Source organism: Nilaparvata lugens, chromosome 1 (assembly GCF_014356525.2).
Source record: "Nilaparvata lugens isolate BPH chromosome 1, ASM1435652v1, whole genome shotgun sequence".
Classification (NCBI taxonomy): domain Eukaryota; kingdom Metazoa; phylum Arthropoda; class Insecta; order Hemiptera; family Delphacidae; genus Nilaparvata; species Nilaparvata lugens.
In genome coordinates, this window is record NC_052504.1 from 11,147,737 (window position 1) to 11,167,496 (window position 19,760).

At 32.4% G+C, this 19,760-nt stretch overlaps 1 protein-coding gene across 1 annotated transcript in view; it reads left to right on the forward strand.

Moving 5' to 3' along the window:
• The window catches only part of LOC120351757 (cadherin-23-like), a gene marked incomplete in the record, with an annotated part of 175,403 nt that overhangs the window by 53,083 nt on the left and 102,560 nt on the right, over window positions 1-19,760 (forward strand). The window contains 1 exon segment of the mRNA XM_039429863.1: window positions 12,361-12,407.

The following is a 19,760-nucleotide window of genomic DNA, read 5'->3' on the forward strand; positions in this document are numbered from 1 at the left end:
TATCCAAACTATCAAACAATTGTATTATAACAGCACTTAAAGATGAACTCATATCAATTGATTTCTGACTATATCATCACGCTATCAAAATGAAAAAGTTTTCTCAGGAAAACATTTTTTTCCGATAAATACTTTTTGAGATATGAGCGCCTAAAGTTTAAATTTTTGGGACAGAACATTTCAAATTCGGTAAGAGATAATAAATCCATTAGATTCAGAGGACAGATTCTTCATAGTATTGTTGATCTAGTAAAACAAAAATTTTCTGAAAATATCAATTTTTAAGATAGTTATTCAATTTACTATTAAAAGTTATTTTTAGTAAATTGAATAACTTTTCCAGGAATTGAGATTTTCAGAAAATTTTTGTTTTAATAGATCAACAATACCATGAAGAATCCATCCTCTAAATCTCATGGATTAATATCATACCGAATTTGGAATGTTCTGTCCCACAAAATTCAAACTACAGTCGCTCATATCTCAAAAAGAAATGATCGGAGAAAAATATTTTCCTGAGAAAACTTTTACATTTTGATAGCTTGATGATATACAAATCGAAAAACTTATGTAAATATCACGAGTAGAAAGTTTATTTTTAGCCTTAGTCATTTCAGGCAATTCTTGAGAAGATATCAGTCAATTATGTTGAAAATTTCACCAGTATTTTACGAAAGTCTTTTAATACATTGATTTCCCTGATTGGAAAATTTAGCTTTTCATTTCGGATCTCATCTGGGGCCTTTTCTGCATCTTCTTTGTCTTTCCAGGATTAGGCGTACCTGTTCCGGTTTCAAAGGATTTAACTTAATACGCTTACCATATTTTTAGAAGTTCCCTTTTCTGCATGTATCAGAATATTCCGGGTGTTCAGATGTGCTTCAGATGTGCTGGGTGTTCAGGTGTTCAGGTGCAAGTGTTCCGGATGTATCAGATATTAGCTCATGTAAGGAGCTTTCTTCAAACTGTTCATGTTGTATTTTTGTTGTACAGTGTCAAATGACTGAAACTGTCCAGCCCTAGAACGATCACATGACAACCATCCCTCACCCATCCCACTATTCTATACCATTTCTATTTCTATAAAAAGTAGCCCTATACAGAAAACAGATAAATTGTATATATATTATATAAACTTATGTAATTTCAATTATTCACTGCATTCTGCTGTATATTACTAAAAGTTGATTACCCTGATCTACTTTCAGCCTACTCCATTTTATTAATCAATGATTTGATCTTATCTACCTATAAAATTATTTTACTTTATTAATTTTTTGTTTTTTTTTTCTCTTGAATATTCATATTAATTAATTAATACTTTTTCCTACAGTTACCTTGAAAAGTGGCCATTGCTGCACTGATTACAGAACGCAAAGAATCACTTTTCCGCTCTAGTGCGGGAAAAATTTTTCCTGCACTCCAGATTTGCAACATGGCAACGCAAAATAGTTAGTAGGTTATAAAAACCCTAATCTTATTTCACTGAGACTGCCCCTTCCTAAGATTGTTACCGTTGATGGACAGAACGGTTTCAGACAAAACAGTTCGTCATTATCCCCTGTTGTATCCAAATTAATTGATTTGTGACTGAGCACAAATTTCGGGGCTATCACAGGTCAGCTGTTTTTCTTCGGTGTGGGATGGATTGTTCAGAAAAACTCGGAGCGGAAGATCAGACCTTGTTCAATGGAACTGTTTCCCCAACCACTACAGGCATCAGCTGATGATTACAATGGAGAGGAAGCTCTGGAAGGAAGAGAGTGAGATAAGGAGAAGGATACTCAAAAAACAAACTAGAAAAAGAGAATGAGATTCGAGTAGTTGGAGTAAAAGGAGGACCGTTGAAACTGTTACTTTAGCAACTAGAACCTTCTTATTGAGAGTATTAAACTAAGAAGGTGAACCAAAACGGAACAGCTGATTAGCTTTTGTGATCAAAGAGCTTTAATTATGCTGCGTTTGCAAAAACCTGACAAGTAGTGGTATTTCCGAGATGAGCTGCTAATGTTCATCGGTGTACTTTCATGGAGCTCAATTAATTTTTTCTGGTTGGGTTCCATCTTGTTCTTCATCATAATCTTCTTCCAAGCATTTTGTTTGTTCACTATTTTTCTCAGTTTTGGAAGGGTACTCAACATTAGTGATTGATAGTATCTTATTTCATCTTGTCTTGTCTTAATCTTCACTGTAATATAGTTTCTCTCTTGGTACGGTACTTCTCTTTTTTCAACAGTAACTCAAACTAGTCAAAAAAAGAGAACAATTCGTAGGAAAGTGTTATATTTTGCCAGCCACTAGTTCTTGTGTTGGATTAGTATTTTATCATATTTTCACAGCATTGATATGGTACCTTTTCTAGGTAGTCATTAGCCAAGTAAGTACATGAAAAGCACATTTCTCAAGTATATTCTAATTCAATAGGCTAAATTTCATAATGAGATCCTATACTGGTTCAGATGGTACTGTTCAATGATAATAAGTGGGTATTTTTGTTGATTTACCATTGTTCAGATACTCAAAATACCGAAATATCAAACTTCCTTCATCATTTCCATTTGAGTTTTCTAAACTAAATTTTATTTTATTTTATTTTTTATTTGTTAATACAATCACAAATCATGTGAATATGGTCAGAAAAGGACAACAGGCATGGCTCAAAACTATTATGTTCCCAAATTTTGATTTAAAATAACATGTCCATGAAAATATGTTACCTTCTTACTGTGGAAAGTTAAAATTCAATTTCTGTTCAAAAATATATATGAGCTGATAATTTTGAATTTAAATTGTATTCAAAGTGATTGACCAACCTTTATTAAACCTTCCATTACGCTAATAAGTGGAGAAATTGAAATCATCTTATTTAAGTTTTGTGAATTCAATTGTGTTCGAAGTGATTGACCAATACTTATTGAACCATTTATCTAAGTGAAGAGATTAGGATCACTAACGTTCACGTCATGAGAATCAAATTAATTTGTTAATTCTATAAACTTTATAACAAGAACCAGTCGCAAAAATAAGGAACTCAAACTACAAAACAACTTATACTAATGAATTATATTATTCACTGAATAACAAGATCTAGATAAATCATGTTGAATTACCCTGTCAGTTCAAAACCACATTGATTCAGTTGCCAAATGAATCGAATCAATATCTTACATTCAAATCAACTCATATCTCATGTAGACTCAATCACTAAGATTGTTTCTTGTACTCGAAATGAGCTTACCTCCGTGATTTCAGCATTCTAAATCATTCTGTATGATTGCCTTGCAATCCGCAATCCTCGAATATAAATAAATCTAGACACTACTCAGAAAAATATCATGATCCTTGTTGCCTTACATCAGACGCTGTTCCATTTCCTGATGTTATGTCGAACATGGCTATACAAACATAGTACAATTACAGTGATGTAGGTCTATGAGGGGAACGAACGCTATAATTTACATAGTGTTCTTGTTTTGTTTGTGGGTAGTAAATTTGTTTTGTGAAACGCACGAAACATAAAAATATATAGGACTTTCTCCGAGACACAAGCCTAATAAAATAGTGGTACAGTATTGTATGTTTGCTTTCAAAAGTAATTTGAATTTGATTGTTTCGTCAGTGACACGTGTTATATAATTACTATTTTTCTGTGGTTTGTGGTGATGTGGTTTTTACTTCCAAGAGTAGAGATATTTAAGATGTGATGAGAGGATAAAAAACTCCAGAAATATAGTATTATTACTGTATTGATAACGCCAACCTCATAAACATATATACATGTAATACATGTTTCATATCTCACATACAATAATATGATAGTACGATCATCGTGTCTCGATTTTGTAGATTTTGGTCATGGATTCAAAAAAATCAAATTCAAATTCTTTATTAGCAATTTCATTCTTTAAATCACATTTAGAGTATGTAGAGAATTTCTGCTTTGTCAATATACAAATCAGAATCAACTTAATCAATTACAGTCAATAAATAAATTAATCACAAACAAAAGTGAAAATTCTAGAACTAGAACTAAAACACACACTGGAGGCCTCGAATAAGTTAATTAACAACTTAGGTAGGGCTACTTGTTGAATCCAACTAACATAGAACTAAGTAACTTGTATTCATGGGTTGGATATCAGGAAGACAAGCTGTAAATGGTCATCTAAAAACTCTCGGACTGAATAAAATGCTTTATGTGCCAAATAGGTCAAAAATTTTTCCTTGAATTTAGATTTTGAATTTATGATTCTGGTTTTGTTTGGAAGATTGTTGAAAAACGTAATAATTGCTCTGTATAGTGCTCCCTTTTCAATACAATAATATGATAGTACGATCATCATGTCTCGATTTTGTAGATTTTTGTCATGGGTTCAAAAAATTCAAATTCAAATTCTTTATTAGCAATTTCATCCTTCACATCACATTTACAGTATATAGAGAATTTAAGCTTTGTCAATATACAAATTAGAATCAACATAATCAAATACAGTCAATAAATAAATTAATCACAAATAAAAGTAAAAAATCTAGAACTAGAACTAAAACACACACTCTAGGCCTTGAATAAGTTAATCAAAGACCTTAAAGAGATAGACCCACAATGCCTATGCCTTCCCAATGATAGCTCTTACTTGAAATTGAAGGCCGCCATTGGGGTATTTTAGCACCAGATATTATTTCTATATATTTGTAATATTATAGATTACAAAGGCATTGGTATGTAATAATCTTATAGGTTGCCCCCTCAATGGTCAATCTCAATTCCAAGTACGACACTAGCGCTGCATGTGAGTCTATGCATCTTTGAGGTCTTTGAAGTTAATTAACAACTTAGGTAGGGCTACTTGTTGAATCCAATTAAAATTGAATTAAGTACCTTGTATTCATGGGTTGGATCTCAGGAAGACAAGCTGTCAATAACTCTCGGACTGGATAAAATGCTTTATAATGTCAAATAGGTCGAAACTTTTTCCTTAAATTTAGGTTTGGAATTTATGATTCTTGTTTCGTTTGGAAGATGGTTGAAAAACTTAATTGGTCTGTATAGTGCTCCCTTTTCAAATTTAGATGTTCTGCGCATTGGGTAAAATAATAAATTTTGAGTTATAGTTTCTCTAGGATTTGAGTTCTGAAAGATTTTTTCTTTATTGCATTGAATTAAATGATGATGCTTTGAAGAAGAAGAGAGGAATCCAGTAAGGGTTATTCTGCAGATAAAATGTATCTACAAGTTGTATGTACTTCAATATACCCCTCATATTTATTCCACTCTTATAAAATAAATTGAATATCGTCATAGCCTCCATATATTGAGTTTCACTCCATTAATTTCAATGCAACATGATACAATGCATGGATAATATATAGAATACAATGGGTCTATACTATAGGATGTGAATATAGTGATAGGCTCCTATATACAGAATCCTTGAGTAGAATATACTCTCCATGATGCCTGAGTAGGTCAAATCAGAATAAAACAGATAATTCATTGGTGCATGAAATATGAGAGTTTTTGGCTGGGAATGTGGAATCCAAGTTCATTTTATCCAGCCGAATATCTATCCTTCATTAAATAGCTATCTTTACGGGCAGTTTTGTTATTTCAAGAATGATTTCCTCCTACTTATTTCTGGATTAGAAAAATACGCTCCTGATTTTTAGTCTGTGTATATCTATATATAGATAGAATTGTTACTTTTTGTGTAGTTGAGAAGTTGATATTGTGGTAATTAGTGTTATTTGCATTGTAAATAAATAAATGAATAAATATTGTAAATAATTATTCACATTGAATGAAAAAGACTAAGAAATTGTCAAAAACCACAGATTTATTGATACTTAGAAAACTATCAAAGTATATAATAAATCTGTGGTTTTTGACAATTACTTAGTCTTTTTCATTCAATAAGAATTGTTACTATTGGGTTCAGTCGTCCTTTATTTTACTCAATTTTCATTTATTTATTTATTGGATGAAGTAGACAATACAGTAGTCGGAAAGAAAAAACAGGCTATTGCTCAAAACTTGTTCAATTTCCTAATTGTGTCTTAAATTGTCTAAATATTAAGTAGGTTATGTCAATTTCAATTTATACATATGATACATCATTCGCCATCATTCTCTTACATCTACAAATAATTACCGGTATGTTATAAGTTTGGACAAGGATAGTATTTTCGACTAAGGAAGACAATTGGATTATCGCCAATTAGCAGAATGGCGGAGAATTGAATGTAACCATCAATTACCAAAGCAAACAGCAGCCAGAGAAATCACTCGTAAAACATCATTAATGACTTCTGTGCTCTTTAATACGGATGAGAACTTTTCTCACTGTTCAATTCCTAGACAGAGGATCTAGTAAACAATAAATTGAAAAGTGAAAGTGCCAATTCATATAAGTTAGAATTATTTCGGGAGTTTGCACTTTCTTTGTTCTGTAATAATTTGTCAGGCTCTTATATCTTATTGGAGTATTGGAATAATAGTTAAAAATGCATTTTCAAACGAAACACAAAATTTGTTCAAGTGTGTAGTTTCAATAAAGCTATTTTGATAATTAGATTTTAATAATTTGTGAGGAAAAATATTGTAACATTGATTACGTGAGACAATCAATCTTCGTCATTGCTACAAAAATTGGAACTACAGACAGAAATACTCGGATGAATATTCTTCGGAGTAAACCCCGGAATGAGTATTCATTCATCAAAATTTCCTTCACGACCTGTAAGGCAAGGTTTGCACAGGATTTTTCTTCAATTCTTGAAGCATAAAAACAATAATTGTATTAGTTTTTTTTATTGATGTCTCGACAAGCCGACAAAATACAATCAAAACAGTACCGTAGAATATGAATGATTTGTATCAAGGCCACCTCTAATACAAGGCCCCGGCCTACGATATTGCAACGTCGCAGCGTAGGCCTAGAATCTAATACCTGATTGGTGAAAAAGATCAGCTGGTATTGTTTTAAATCTTTTTCACCAATCATGTATTAGATTCTAGGCCTACACTGCGACGTTGCAATATCGTAGGCCGGGGCCTTTTATTAGAGGTTGCTATGTTTGTATGGAAATCATTGAAATTCACTACTCATTGCATCTGTTGTAATGTCTGTGGTATTGCTCTACAGTAGTATTTAATTTTTACTGGAATTTAATTTTGTTTTCAATGTTCTTTTTTTATGTACTCTTACTGTGTATAATGAACTATTGTAATTGTGTTGTTATGGAAGCAATTTTTGGGAGAAATCCTGTATGCTTCCATGTTTTTCATAAATAAATAAATAAATAAATACATGATCTGTTAGGATTGGGAAACTTACAATATTATTATATTTGTAAGCAGTAGGATCGATATTTCCCGAAAAAAAATCATTATTATCATTATTCTGAAGATAACTCTTTTTTGTATGATAGTTTGGTTGTCATTTAGCAATTATTTTAGAAGTTTTTAATTTTACTTGCTATTTCTCATTTCCAATAACGTTTTCTTCCAACTATTAACGGTTCTACTAATAGCATACTTCCAATAAATTACTCTAAGCACTATTTTTTCTACTCCTTTCAATTTAAAAATACCCGTTCAATGTCCAACTGAACAGAACCGTTCTTTGGTAGAAGACAAACTGCAAAAGAAACTGAATGAAATCAGGATTTGGCAATAAAAACAGCAGTTTCCGTTCTTCATCAGCTCTGAATCCTCTTGTCCAATTTGTGAACTGTTATTCGACTGAAATCAGTACAAAGTCCAAATAAGCCCCAAAGGAAACGACAGCTATTGAGGTGTTAGTTTCCTTCACTAATAACCCACTAAGCTTTTTCCTTCTCTTCCTTCTTCTTTCTCCTCTTTCTCATTCCACTTCTTGATACTCCCTCCTTGCCACACATTCGAAATATTCTGTTGTTTTTACCATTTTTTGTCTTTTTCCAACTATTGGTGGACATGCTACTCTCATCTCGTTGTTTAAACGACATTTTGTTCAGTTTCCTTTTTTCTATGTCATTAGATAAAATGACCAGGATACTATCATTTGTCGCTGAAACTAGAACAAGCATGCATGTCGTTTTTGGTTGATTTCTGTGATCATCACTTTTTCTGAATTATAATTTAGTATGTCCGTTTTCAGTATTATTAAAGTGTTTATAATATTTATGCTTCTGCTGATTCATAATGTATAAGGTTTTAATAATTAAATAGAGTTCATATTATATTCTTGTTAGAAGAAATAATAACTTCACAAGCATAATTATCGAAATTGAACTGAAAAATTTGTATTAATAACTTTGGAGTTTGATTTTTGGAGTAGGCCTATGCATAAATCCAGTATTATGAAGAATTCAATGCATACAATACATTCAATTCAATACATATCAAACACTATTTTTGAATAAGTACCACAAATTCTATACATACAGAACCACTTTTGCAAAGACTATGATTCAATTCTATGGATTTCCAAGGACTAACGTTACAAGTTATTCTTATAAAACTCAAAATTTCATTCAATAACTCACGTGATACATTGTTTTAATAAGTAATTCTATTCAAACAGTATCACTTTTCCGTAGATTCTGCTAATACATGTTTTGTTCTATGACTGTTGCATGGACCAACCTACGTATAACTCCAACTTATTCAATCGTTTGTTGTTATTTCAGTAGGCTACTGTTACTGCAAATCTCTGGTACTGTACCATACTCACAGTATGAGCTAGTTCCTCAATCTTCCAATCGTGCATCAAAGATTTCAATCGCGTATCAAAGGCCAGAAAACTTTGTATCAAATATTTCAATTGCTTATCAAAGGCCAGAAATTTGTCTATCAAAGATTACAATCGCGTATCAAAAACCAGAATATTGTGTATCAAAGAAATTTTGTATCAAAGCTATTTCATTCAATAAAGGAAGATTTCAATCGCATATCAAGGCTATAAAATTGCGTATCAAAGGCAAGAAAATAGTGTATCAAAGATTTCAATCGCGTATCAAAGGCCAGAAAATTGTGTATCAAAGATTTCAATCGCATAACAATGGCCAGAAAATTGTGTATCGAAAGCGAGAGAATTGAGCATCAAAGATTTCAATCGCGTATCAAAGGCCAAAAAAATTTGTATCAAAGATTTCAATTGTGTATGTGTATCGAAAGCCAGAGAATTGATCATCAAATATTTCAATGGCGTATCATGGGCCAGAAAATTGTGTATCAAAGATTTCAATCGCATAACAATGGCCAGAAAATTGTGTATCGAAAGTTATCATTTTATCATTTTTTTTCTCTTCCAACTTCAGTTTTAGTAGTTTTTGTTTTGAATATGAATTATATTTGAGTCTTAGCATATTCGGGAAGCATGTTCGGGTTTTTCCTGTTGTCTCTGTTGTGAAATTGTGAATAACAAAATAAATAGAATAGTTGCAGCCTGATATTGGAATAATGGAATGCATTGGAACCAGCCCAAGGCTGAAAAGCGACCTATTTGATCTCCAAATTCAATTACACTACAAGTGACATTCCGTCTACGTCTGGGATCGATGGGTTCGGGAGCCCAACCGAATTTTTCTATCAATCTATCTTTATCTTCCTCCTCTTCTTCTTCCTCCCCCTCCTCCTCCTCTTCTTCTTCCTCTTCTTCGCCATTTTTTTGGCCAGAAAATTTTGTATCGAAAGCCAGAGAATTGAGCATCAAAGATTTCAATCGCGTATCAAAGGCCAAAAAAATTTGTATCAAAGATTTCAATTGCGTATGTGAATCGAAAGCCGGAGAATTGATCATCAAATATTTCAATGGCGTATCATGGGCCAGAAAATTGTGTATCAAAGATTTCAATCGCGTATCAATGGCCAGAAAATTGTGTATCGAAAGCCAGAGAATTGAGCATCAAAGATTTCAATCGCGTATCAAAGGCCAAAAAAAATTGTATCAAAGATTTCAATTGCGTATGTGTATCTAAAGCCAGAGAATTGAGCATCAAAGATTTCAATCGCGTATCAAAGGCCATAAAATTGTGTATCAAAGATTTCAATCGCATATCAATGGCCAGAAAATTGTGTATCGAAAGCCAGAGAATTGAGCATCAAAGATTTCAATCGCGTATCAAAGGCAAAAAAAAAATATTTTAAAGATTTCAATTGCGTATGTGTTTCAAAAGCCAGAGAATTGAGCATCAAATATTTCAATCACGTATCAAAGGCCACAAAATTGTGTACCAAAGATTTTAATCACATATCAAAGGCCAAAAAGTTGTGTATCAAAGATATTTTCTATCAAAGAACAGATATATAAAGGCCAGAAAGCCGGCTAAAGTGTGAATGGAGTTGGTTTCTTACTGAGTGAGAATGAAAGTAAGTAGATCACATAGGCTGCCAGTATGTTTACTCTCTCCGAAATTATGAGTTTGATGGGAATTATTTGAAGACACAGAGGCTGACAGCAAGTGGTGAGAGTGATCTGTCACTCTTGTTCATCTCTCAACAATTCAAACGGCGCTTGAAGCTGTTTAAGCTTTTCTATTCTTGCATGGCTCCTTACATTATTTTCTGAATTGACTTCGGGCTCTATCCACTTTCTTTATTGTACGGACCAACTTGTTTCTTTTTCTACTTTGTGAAAAATTGAAATTTATTTTTCACGTTTTCACTGCACATTCTTGCATGGTTTGCTACTTTATTTTGAATAATACGCTTCTAGCAAAGACTTGTATCTGAACTTACTTGTATCATAACAAATATCGGGTCACCAAGCTTCGCTCGTTATTTATTTATTGACTTTCGATAAACCGAACACAATTCTTTAAAATGATTGGAGAAGTACTAACAGGCACTGCCCAAAATTGTTTTTTCTCGAATTTTGATTTATAAATAGTCAAGAAAGTAGGTTATGTTCCATACACTTGAATTCAGGTTCAATTTTCTGTTCAAAAATTTGAAAACAAAAAAAATTATAATTTAGATTATATACAAACCAAATTGAATAACAAAATAACAGTCACTAATCATTTAAAATTGTCAAATAATGATCAATTTTGAAAATTATGATATACTCTAGTTTAGGAGGATTATCATGGCATGTCAACAAATCAGACTAAATTGTCTAGCTAGATAAAATTTCTCGCTGATTGATTAAGATTCAATTCTATTTCAATTTATTAAAAACACACAAACAAGACAAAACAAAATTACAAAGAATTACGAAACAAATAAAACACAATAAAATGTTACAAATATAAAAAACCATGGGCTTTGTGTTTGGGTGTGTTGGAGAAGAGAAAAAAGAGAAGAAGATACCTAGCCAACTATGGTTTCCCATGTAATAGGCAGGCAAAGAAGAAAAGAGAAGTAATGAGGAGAAAAGGGAAGGGAGAAATGGGGGGAAGGAAGAAAACAGAGGAATAGGTACTCAAAATAAAGGTAAGCGAGTCCACTGAAAAATGAAAAAACTAATGAAAAAACAATGCTGGAGCAGAAATCTCGAGTCATATATCAAATGGAAGAAGAAATTACTGTATGTCCAGTTTTTTGTATCCAGTTTAATTTTTCCGCTGATCTTATTGTCCATGAGAAAGTGATTTGGAATGAGGTTCATTATTTTAGTACCTATGTAAACTAACTGCCTCCTTATACATTCAATATTAGTGTTATAGGTTAAATATATTTGTTAGCAGTGGCCCTTAGATTATAATAATTTAGAGTAGAGTTAATTGTGAGAGGAAGATTACACAGCTGGAAATTATTCTGTCTCTCTCCCACACAGGCACACGCATCTTCTGTTATCGAGAGACGACGAAATTATCATCTGTTTTCCAAGGATGAATCATCCTTTTAATGTCATTCAGCGAGTTTTTCAAAGAATGTGACCTAGTGCAATCGAATTTTTATATCATAAACCTACTATGTTCCAAATTTCGTGAAAATTGTTAGAGCCGTTTTCGAGATCCGTTGAACATAAATAACCAGATATAAAAATAACCAGATATAAATATACAGAAATTGCTCGCTTAATATAATAGGATATTTATACTGTAATATATATTCATTTAACTTTCAACGGTACAACACCAATTTTACAACAGTAGATAGAATATTGGCTCAAAGCTCAAGGTACAAACACTTTAATTGAATATATTATTTGTGTTGATACTGGCTCCAGAAACATCTTATAAGAAAATATTTTGTATAACAAGTGATTCTATCCCACTTTAAAATATCTAGTTCTCTTTTATTTATAAGATAGAATTATAGTACCCTTTTAAATTAATAAAATAATAGAATAAGAATACAAATTATAACTAAATAGATTTTTTCTAGTTCTCTTTATTATCCTGTCACATAGTTCAATTTTTTTCCAATTTCAGATGGTCTCCTTACACTCAATCTTCAAAGTTGAAGACTGCATCAGTATGTAAGTAGTACCACTTATTGAAAGCTACTTTGACCTGTCATTATTTTTGAATGAATTTATTGGAGTGTTGATGATTGTTCAAGAAAACCATATTGATAAGTATGACGATAAACTTATTACTATTTATATTTCAAAACGTGAGTGAGTTATAACTGAGGAGAAGTTTGAAAATAAAATTGAGAACTAAAAGAGCACAATAAGTTGAATTACATATTTAGGTGCCAGTTGCACAAAAGCCGGTTAAATTTAAATCGTGATTAATCCCACGCGATCCAATCAGAGAAGCCGTCTTATCAAAAAGGCCTTCTCTGATTGATTCTCGTGAAATTAATCACGGTTAAAATTTAAACGGCTTTTGTGCAAGGGCCTAAGCCTTGTTTTCTTGATTTCTTGTATGCGGTTGAACGTTCAGAGTTTTCAAGAGTATTGAGTGTTATGAAATTAGAAACTATAGCAATACTCGAGAGTGTAAACTTGAATTTGTAGATTTTGTCATAGAGAAACAATAGCGTAAGTAGATATGGTATATTCCCATGGTATAGGGAATTTATGTCGCAACTTTTACTGTTTTCTCAAGCCGATTACTGTCGATTATTGTCAATTTTCACTGTTTTGTTGGAGTGATAGTGTATGAACGGCACAATTTGAGAGACTACCAGCGTCACACAGCTGCATAGGAAAGAACTATGTGAACTATCGGCTTGGGATAACAGTAAAATTTGCGACATAAACGCCCTATACCATGGGATATCCTCTTATGCTATCGTTTCTCTATGATTTTGTTTTCCTGAGAAGCTTTAAAAATACTTTCTCGGTTCTTGGTTTCTGAGGGGTATTCAGTTAATGATAACTTCAACCACATTTTAGGCTGCCTAGGAATACTCGCTGACTGTTGTCTTCAGTATTTGTAGTCAAAGTTTAAACGTTGATTCGAAACATATACGAGTATTTTCCCCCATCCTCACACTCTTCAAAGTTTCAATATTTCTTCAAGTCTCGATATGTCACAAGTGATATACCTGATATCTGTGATATAAGTGATATATACAAGTGTTTCACCTTCACTTCTTTCTAGATCACAATACTTTCTGACAGCATAGTTAACACGTAATGTAATTTGATCAATTCAGTCTCTTCTTCCATTACAGAGACAGAGTTTTGTTTTGTATGTGGCTGGAGGGCTTCTACTCTGCAGAAACTCTGTATAAACTCTGCAGAAACTCTGTATATAGTCTGTATAAACTCTGCAGAGACTCTGCTTCTACTTCGGCTTCGGGGTCACGATAAGCAGGAAATTCCACTCTTGAAATTCAATATGAAGAGTATGCAGCGACTCAGTTCATCACGAAGGAATTGGATGGACATGTCATGCAAATACTTTTCCTTCTCACTGGTGATGCAATCGAGGAGGCCAATATTTCTTGTAGGTTTACTTTTTGCTCCTAGATTCAATAAATAATTATTCAATGGAATTTGAGATGGTCATATTTGTTGGGTTTCTTCTGGCTCTTGGCTTATGAATAATGTTGATAAACTCATATACGCGTACATGACTCAAGAGGCTCTTTGATTTGTTATCACTCAAGCGTGAAAAATATGCATTGAATGCTTCAAGGGTTGGAACTTGTTGCTTGCAGCCTATAGAGTGAACAAATATCTCAGGTCTCAATACCAATAAGGCAATCTTGTTTCAGTTGGTATGTAATGCTGTGTGTTACGTATTTATTGTTGGTAGTTAAAATTTAGAATACATTTTGAATCACGTAACAAAATAAAACTACACTGACGAAAATAATTGTAATGTATATCACCATTACAATGATATACAAATGAGATAGAATGATATGATATACAAATAATACAGATTGACAGTTGAATTAGAATTATATGATATACAAATAATACAGATTGACAGTTGAATTCATAAACTTCAAAGTTGAGAAGAGTTTTTTTTCAAGAGCGAGAAATTGAATTAGTCCCCTTGTTCACACTATTTCATTCGAATATTATTTTATCTTATTTGTAGCAACTATGTCTTATGAGCTACTTGTAATAGCTCTTTATAAGTTATGAACTATTATCGCATTCAATCAATCAATTTTACTGATTAATTTATTATTATTTGGATTATTTTGGATTCTAATAACTAATGATTGGATAACTAGTCCAGTCAATATAGAAATAAAAAAGGGGGTGTGCTTGCAATTTATATTGTAGTTCTGATTTTTTAATATATTATTTGGGTACATAAGAGAAGTCCAGAACCAATTTCTACATGCAAAATTTCCTTGTGCTAGATACAGGGTGGCCCAAAATCCTCGTATTTTCAGCTCATTTTCCAGTTTTCAGCTATTTCTGCCAAATCTCGTAATCGGACAGAAAAATTTGCGCTTGCCTTTTTCTGGAATATGAAATTCTAAATCAAATGTGATCATTCGGAACTCTCTATCTCCAATGAGTACTGAGTTATGATTTTTCGAAAATGAGTGAAATTTGAAGAGAAAAACAATTTTTGATGAATTTTAGATTTTGATCAACAATATCTTCCGATTGTTACCATTTAGATGTATAATTCAGAATCCATCTGGGCATATTTTTGTGCTCTACAATCTGAGATCAGGTAGAGCGCTCTATCTCATATAGACTTCCAGGTACACCTGACAACAATGCTCCTTGTATTGTGAAAAACACCTCATTTTCAGCTTCAACCATCATCACCAACTACATAGTCTTCACATTGATATTTCGCACAATGACATTAGTTCATAAGATTATGTTCTATGAGAATCACCCGTTAGATGCACTTCATTTCAGTATTTCCTAGTGGAGAGGCGCGCTCAAGGACACCTCAAGGATCAAAATTTCAAACACTTATAACTTCTGACGCAATGCTCAGATTTTATCAACACCTCATTCTTCTCGGCTCGTCAAGGCGGTCCAAAATCAAGCATCATAAGTCAAATTCAGTCGAAAAGTGGAAAATTTATTGTTGAGTGTACTAAAGCCCATATTCCAATACACAAAAAATGGCCAATTTCTATATTCAAAGCTATGTATCTCGGTAACCCCTTATTATAAAAATCATCACTTGATCTTGAAATGTACAATATAATTTCCTCTTCCACCTGCAGTAAACGATTTATAGAAAAATATTTTCGTAGGGTGAGATTTGATTGTTGAAAAAAATCTGGAAATTGTAGATATTTTTTTCATATTAACGGTTTTGGCAGTACTATGATAGGGAAAAGTTATTCAAGATGGATTTTAGACAACTGAGCTCGTAGAGGATGATTTTATCTACAATTTGGAATCAATCAAGAGTTTCTACTATGTATCACACTCGTCTTATAAATTATTGATCAACAGTAAAATGACGGAAAAACTGTAAAAACTGAAATCGCCATTTTTGAAATCTTCTATAACTTTCGAATGGAATTGGAATGATTTTGGACCGAATAAGCTCAAAACTTACTAATGATGAATAAAAAACCTTACCAACACAAATAAGGCAGATTGACAGTTGAATTCATAAACTTCAAAATTGAAAAGAGTTAACGAGAAATTGAATTATAATATTGCCTGATAATCATATCATAATAAGTCCTCTTGATCATACTATTTTATTCGAATAATTATTATTTTATTTGTAGCAACTAAGCTCTTATGAGCTACTTGTACTAGCTCTTTATAAGGTATGAACTATTATCGCATTCAATCAATCAATTTTACTGATTAATTGATTATTATTAATAACCAAATGAATAAATAACAAAGTTGATTGATTATCAATTTTGTTGAGGACAGAAGTTACGATAAACATAGTTATATACAATCATATAATCAGTGTTCTAAATATTATAATGAATATCAATGGATAACATAATCTGCGCATTGAGAATTGAAGAGATTTCTTCTTTGCTGCATAGTAAAACCTTGAATGTAGGCCACATTTTATTGCTGCGAAGTTCACGCCATCTTAGATTTGCCATGGATTTGTTTTCGGAATTTCAATCATCCATGACTGAGAATCCATTTTTTGGCATCCACTAATAACAGACCAAGTCCCATTTCTTGGCGCGTAGTTCTCTGACCACAATAGCATTTCAATGCTGCAGTTTTATTGGTTGCGGTCGAGTATGAAAATCTGGAGAGCCCTACTATGCCAAACCGCAGGACTGAACCAGGTCATAACACTGGGCGAGTCAATGATTTGGAAGAATTTGAGCAAAACATCCTTCCTGGTAACACTTTTTGGCTGTCAGATTCCGGATCAATGTCAGTGGGTTTTTTCTTCAATTCAATTTCTCTCAATTTTGATACATTTGAAGAGTCCTGACTTGAAATACTTGCATGAGAGTCTTCTTATTCAATTCAAAATTATTCCTTTTGAACCCCATGAAGAAATCTGGGTTATGACTTTGTTCTGACTTTTATTATTGGTGTCTCAAAGTTTTTTAGGCTTTGTAAGTGGGATTTCCAATAGTTTAAACTATAATAGTTTCAAAAGTTAAGTTGACTAAATATATATCAATTATTCATATGCTTTTTACTTTTTAAACTGTATATGTACTACCTCATTATTATTATAATTCATTTTACTTCCTTTTCATATAGCTATTTTATTTTCATCTTGTTCATCATATTCTTTCTCTTCCTAGTATCTTTCTTTTCATTATCACTTTTTTACTTTTTAAACTGTATATTTACTACCTCATTATTATTATATTACTTCCTTTTCATATAGGTATTTTATTTTCATCTTGTTCATCATATTCTTTCTCTTCCTAGTATCTTTCTTTTCATTATCACTTTTTTACTTTTTAAACTGTATATTTACTACCTCATTATTATTATAATTCATTTTACTTCCTTTTCATATAGCTCTTTTATTTTCATCTTGATCATCATATTCTTTCTCTTCCTAGTATCTTCCTTTTCATTATCACTTAACCAGGAACCTGAAATATGTTTGCTATTTTATTGTACTTATCTATGTCTACTCCTATTATCTTCATCTTCTTTTTCCACACTTTCCACTCCATCAATTTATGATTCCTCTCCTCATCCATCTTGGTGCATACTCATCTTGAACATTTCTGTACGTGTAAATATGAGTATAAACCACAATATTTTCTTCAATGTTTGTTTCCATTACAAACTGCTTGTTAATAATCACTTTTGAACAATTAAATTACGACATAGCAGTCTGATATTTATAAATAAAAGCTATCAGCTTCTATATCTCACAATATTATCTTTCGCTCGTACATTTCAATCTATACTCAATTTGGGCTTGGTGATGGAAGGTCTTTTTCACGTTTTCTTGGCCCTTTTTTACATCAAGTGGACATGGAGAAATATATATTGATGAAAAATTCAACTTGTTCTTTCATTCAGGCTTCGTATTTTCCTAAAGCATAAAGTAGATACGATTTTAGAATTTCAACCCCAAATCTGCGATAATATTCATGACTAGTAATACTAGATGAGGAGAGAAAGATTCCAGTAGGCTATATTCCTTTCATTGAAAAGTATCCAAATATACACCAATGACAAACACACAATCTACTCGCATCACCATTACTACCTCACACTCTTGTCCAGCTCATGAAGAATTTTAGTCATCCAAAGAGAAACATTAATCTTATTATACAAGGCAAAGGTAATATTTTGAGCTACGATTAATCTCATTATCTTCAATTATTGAGGTATTATCAACAATAAATTGAGGTAATATAACATCAATGTTATTATAGAATGATGATACCCTGAGCTTATATAGTGGAAGATAACTTGAGGCTGTGCAAAGGCTAAAGATAAACTTTCTACTGGTGATATTTTTCATAGTTTTTCGATTTGTATATCATCAAGCTATCAAAATGAAAAAGTTTTCTCGGGAAAACATTTTTTTCCGATCATTACTTTTTGAGATATGAGCGCCAAAAGTTCAAATTTTTGGGACAGTACATTTCAAATTCGGTAAGAAATAAATCCATGAGATTTAGTGGATAAATAATTCTCCATGATATTAATGATTGAATAAGACAAAAATTTCCTGAAAATATCAATTTTTGTTGAAGTTATTCAATTTACCAAAAATAACTTTTTTATGTTAAAATAACTTTTTTAGTTATTTTTAGTAAATTTCTCAAAAATTCATATTTTCAGAAAATTTTTGTTTTATTAAATCAAAAATACCATGAAGAATATTTATCCTCTGAATCTCATGGATTTATCTCTTACCGAATTTGAAATGTTCTGTACCAAAAATTTGAACTTTAGGCGCTCATATCTCAAAAAGCAATAATCGGAAAAAAATGTTTTCTGAGAAAACATTTTTATTTTGATAGCTTCACGATATACAAATCGGAAAACTCTGAAAAATATCACCAGTAGAAAGTTTATTTTTAGCCTTTGCACAGCCTCAAGTTATCTTCGACTATATAAGCTCAGGGTATTATCATTGTATAATAACATTGATGTTATATTACCTCAATTTATTGTTGATATTACCTCAATAATTGATGATAATGAGATTGATCATAGCTCAGAGAATATTATCACTGCCTTGTATAATAAGATTAATGTTTACCATGAATGACTAGAATTCTTCATGAGCTAGACAAGAGTGTGTTAATTATAATCAACTCACACAAAACTATTTTCTCCCATAAGTCACAGTGTATCCTTACTTCCCTGACGAGCTCACCACGTCGATTTATCGGGAGTGCAGAATGAGTAGTAGGAGAAGAAGAGGATTTAGGAGAAGTAGAAGAGAAAAGGAAGAAGATAAGAAAGAAGAAGAGAGGATAAAAAGTTGGAGAAAAGAGAATATTTTATTAGAGAATACTGGAAAGTATGACCCAGTACCTGGTGCGATCTGGTGGCGGAATTGAGAACAAGTTACTTGGAATACGCTCGACCAATCGGGTTCGAGTAGATGGAGTTAGTAGACGTGGCTCAGTCTAGACCTCGTCTGCGATTGGCCAGTCGTTTTAATCCGAGAACAATGAATGGTGGAGGAGTAATGGATGGAGGAGGGAGAGGGATGAGCGTCCACAATATTTCGTCTGTGAGGAAAAGTAGATTCGATTTTCTGTATGTCGATTACAATGTATGGAGTGATCCGTGGTCTATTGGATAGAGTGCTTGCCTAGCAGCATAGAGATCCCGGGAACAAACCCTTTGATTACCAAAGGTTATTTAACCAGATCACTTCCGTGTTATCGGATGGACAAACTGTCAGTCCCGGCTGAAGTATGACAGTCATAAGGCCCATTGACGGCTTAAATTATATATTGAGGCGGTGGGACCTTCCCGCAAGGGACTCCCTACCAACAAAAACCATACAAA